The sequence below is a fragment of the Pyrus communis genome, chromosome 6, assembly GCF_041283825.1.
Source record: "Pyrus communis isolate YQ-2024b chromosome 6, ASM4128382v1, whole genome shotgun sequence".
In the NCBI taxonomy this organism is placed as follows: Eukaryota; Viridiplantae; Streptophyta; class Magnoliopsida; order Rosales; family Rosaceae; genus Pyrus; species Pyrus communis.
In genome coordinates, this window is record NC_142570.1 from 12,983,823 (window position 1) to 12,988,381 (window position 4,559).

Consider the following 4,559-nt stretch of genomic DNA (forward strand, 5'->3'; position numbering starts at 1 on the left):
CTAAGCTTCTAAATGACAAACACCAAAGCGAGGCACATCTTTTCTATTGGGGAATAGTTCAACTCAGCACCGGTGAGAGTTTGACTGAGGTAGTAAAGTGCTTCTTTCTGGGATTCATTCTCTTGCGCCAAGAGTGCTCTGATTGAACTTTCCTGAGCAGCAATATACAATATGAGCGGTTTCCCGAGCCCAGGTGCCCCTAGGACAGGTGGACTTGACAAATATTTCTTTATGCTTTCAAAAGCATTATGGCATGCTTCGTCCCATACGAATGGGACATCTTTCTTCATAAGGCGACTAAACGGTTGACAACGCCTTGCGAGGTTGGAGATGAAGCGTCTGATGAAGGCTAACCGTCCTTGTAGACTTTTCAGCTCGTGCAGGTTTCTTGGCTCAGGCATGCTTTGAATAGCCTTGATCTTTGATTGGTCCACTTCAATACCACGATGCTTGACGATGAAGCCAAGGAATCTTCCAGAGGTGACGCCAAACGCACACTTTAATGGGTTCATCTTGAGGTTGTATTTTCGCAGCCTTTTGAACACTATTCGCAGATCCTTCAAGTGGTCTGATCTTTTCTTTGTCTTAACCACCATATCATCTACGTAACATTCTACGTTTTTGTGTAGCATGTCATTGAAGATTTTCTGCATTGCGCGTTGGTACGTAGCTCCAGCGTTCTTTAGACCAAAGGGCATCACCTTGTAGTAGTAGATACCTTTTGGAGTCCGAAAGGCTGTTAGTTCCTCGTCTTCGAGGGCCATGCGAATTTGATTGTACCCAGAAAAGCCATCCATGAATGATAATGCCTCATGGCCAGTGGTTGCATCCACCATGATTTCAATGATTGGCAAAGGGAAGTCATCATTTGGGCAAACATCATTGAGGTCCCGAAAGTCTACGCAAACACGTATTACGATGTTGGAGATCCACTTGGGGTATTGCACTTCTCGAATAAAGCCTGCTTCGATTAGCTTGTCGATCTCGAGCTCGATTAGTGGGATAAGCTCGGATCGATAGCGTTTTTGAGTTTGCTTTATCGGTCGCGTTCCAGGCTTGACCGCAAGATGATGAACAGCGATGATAGGGTCCAGGCCGGGCATTTCCTTGTAGGTCCAAGCAAAGACATCTTTGTACTCTAACAATAGCTGATAATACTCTTTTATCTCATCCGTACTTAATAATGCACTTACGAAGATAGGTTTTGGTTCCTCGCTTATACCTAAGTTGAGTTCCTTGAGATCATCAACCGTGGCTTGCCCCCATCTTCGAGCTGTGGTGGTGCAGCGGTGACATCTTCCTCGGGGATTTCGTCTTCTTTGCCTTCTTGAATCGTGATGTGGAAGACATCTTGGACCTCCTCTTCAGTGTTGTCTTCTCGGGCTTGTTAGCATAAAGATTGTCCGGTGTGGATGATATTACGCCTTCTTACTTTCAATGGTCCATTTGTGTCAACCTCTAAGATTGCTTGGCGCTTCATCCTTGAAGGAATCAAGCTTCGAACGTCGCCTTTTTCTGCTAACCCATCGAGCTTTTCTTCCTTTGGTGTTGTCTTCCTCTTTCTAGAAGGCTTTTCATTATCTTCAAATCTTTCCAAAGCTGATCGTCGCAGAGAAGAGATAGCTGTGTTGCTTTGTTTTGTAGGCTTTAACAACCTTTCAAAGACAGAGCTTTGGGATGTTGGCGCGTTAAGCCTCTTGAAAATAGAGGTTCAGTATTGACCACCAATGCGATTAAGCACTGAAATTTTGGGGCTTAAACGGCTCATCCTATCGAAGACCGACGTCCGAGAAGCGGGTTTAGGTTCTTCTTGGTCTTGTTCAATGCTCACGCTGACGTATTGAGCGCTAGTATTTTTCGTTTTGTTTGAAATCATCATAGGTGCATTTGGTGTGAAGCCAAGTCCGGCTTTGTTGTTGTCAACTCCGTAACCATGCTCCTTCAACTTCTTTTGAGTTTTGGTGAGGTTACATTCTTTGTCATTGACAGTGTTTGAAACCTTCTTTCCAGCCATAGAAGAGGAAGCGAAGTCGTACCCGGACTTCGACATGAGTTTGTAGGCATTTGGGTCGAAACCTTCCTTGGTCCTTTTGGTTGGAAGAAAGCTTGATTCCACCTCATCTGGTAGAGTTTTTATGAAGCCTTGTAGTAGTCTTGCGACCTTAGCACTCCCTAGCTGTGTCAGAGGTAAAACTGCATTCGTCTTAAGCAACTTCATATTATCCTTGTGCCACCGTGTGTCGGCTTTTCTTGTTCCAGTTTCGAATGGAGATTGACCATTCTTTCTTCTTGACATCGGGATATACCGGAATATGGGCGTGTTCGGTCCTTTTGAAGGCATCCTACTCCCTTTAGTTGTTGCAGGTTTAGCAAACTCATCATCGTCTTTGCTTAAAGATGGCACGGCCTGCTCTTTTTGCTTTTTAGGCATGGCTTGCCACTCCTGCTTTTTAAGTGTTGTTTTGCTCGTGGATTTGATCTCTTCCGGAAGAGCTTCGGGTACCATGTCTTCGTCCATGTAGAACTTGGCGTCTGTAAAATGTGATTCGGCTTCAGTGAATGGCTTGGTGTCACCTTGGATCACCTTCACCCCTTCTCGGTAAAATTTTAGGCATTGGTGAAGGGTGGACGGTACTACCCCATTTGCGTGGATCCAAGGTCTTCCTAGGAGCAAGCTGTAGGAAGTTCTTGCATCAATCACGTGGAATATCGTGCTTGATTTGAGCTCACCAATGGTCATTTCTACTCGGATCATGCCCATCGCCCTTTGTCCTCTTTGGTTAAAACCCTGGATCAGCAGACGGCTCAGGAATAGTTCATTCACTTTGATGCCGATTATGGTCATTGTTGATTTTGGCATGATGTTTATGGCCGACCCCCATCCACCAACATGCGGTTGACTTTGTGTTCCCTTACGTACCCTGAGACGAAGAGAGGACGGTTGTGAGGCTTTAATCCCAACAGTAGGTCTTCGTCAGTGAAGTTAATTGTGTCATGGGTGGTACAACATGTGGCACATTCAAATGGCTGAAGCTTCGAGCCTTCATCGTTACTTTCTTGTACTTCTTGGTCGCCGGGACTCGCTAAGACTGTTGCTAGTGCTTTTCGCATCTTTTTTGGCAATCGTAGCGCTTCCTCGATGCTAAAGTGTGTTGGTAGACCTTCTTCAGGTGTGAGGGTTTTTTCTACCTCAGTGGCGATAACTTTGCCTTTTGAGGGCTCTTCTATTTCTACTTCAACCATGTGACAGGCGACGGTAGTGCACTGTTGGAAAAAGTCATTCGGGAAGTACTCATGCAAGGAAACGGGAATGCGTGGCTCTTGCTCCGTAGGTTCCCCAGGATATGTTGTCTTATCATCCTTTATGTTTCTTTTAGGCTTCCCATTGTTGCGGCCGTGGTGATTTCTTCTTTGTTCCACCTTTGGCTGTATGACTCGTGGTCTTGGCTTCCTTGTTTTTTTGTAGGTTACCAATATCCATCCTTCTTCATCATCGGTATGTGCATCTTGGTCGCTTCCCCCCAGTGATGGTTGTGTAAGAGGTACTGTGTCGCTTGAGCATTCACGGGAATGGTCAGGTGTCGCTTAGAGAGGCACAGGATCGAACGATCCAAACGCAATTGTAGTGGTATGCGTTGCAGCCGTGTCTTAAGGGTCGAGCTCAATTTGCCCTTGTTGTGCTAGCTTCATGATGAGTTCTTTAAGAACGAAGCACTTGCCAACATGATGGCTCACAATACGATGGTATTTGCAGTACCTAGGATCATCTATGCGATTCATTTCTTCAGAACGCTTGCATTCGGGTAGCTCAATCACCCTTTTTTCCAGCAAGTCATCTAACATAGCAGCCATGTCAAAGTCAGGAAAAGGGTACGTTTTCTGTTCCAACTCTCTCAAGGTGTTCTTGTATCTGTCTTGGGTACGAGAAGGCTCACCTTTCTTTATGTCCTTCGCTTTCTTTTTGGAGGAGATCTTGATGGGCGCTGAGGAGGTCTTAATGGGGGTAGTGTTGACGGTGAAAGCTTCCTTAGCGGCTTCTTCCCAGTCTTGTCTACATTTGGGGTGAATAATTTATCCTTCTTAAAGTTAGTAATCGGCTCATTTTTCCCCTGATTAGCGATACTCAGCTCCATGTCGTGGGAACGAGTTGCCAGCTCTTTGAATGTTCTTGGTTTTATGCCTTGGAGGATGTAATGTAACCCCCAGTGCATGCCTTGAACGCACATCTCAATGGCAGAGGTTTCAGAAAGCCGATCTTTGTAATCTAGACTTAAGGAGCGTCATCTATTGATGTAGTCGACGACAGGTTCATCTTTCCACTGTTTAGTACTGGTCAGCTCTAGAATGCTTACAGTACGGCGAATGCTGTAGAAGCAGTTGAGGAATTCCCTTTCTAGCTGGTCCCAACTATTGATAGACTCGGGTTCGAGGTCGGTGTACCAGTCAAAAGCGTTACTTTTCAACGAATGATGCGAGAATTATACGCACACAAATTAAACCCTATTTGTGACAATTGTAGTAATGATGTAAGTAGGGATCGTTCTAACCGGGGATTAACT

The 4,559-nt window shown here is 45.3% G+C and overlaps 1 pseudogene; it reads right to left on the reverse strand.

The window, feature by feature from the left end:
• LOC148696316 (uncharacterized) lies at positions 1–4,133 on the reverse strand (annotated as a pseudogene).
• Positions 4,134–4,559: the final 426 nt, after the last annotated feature.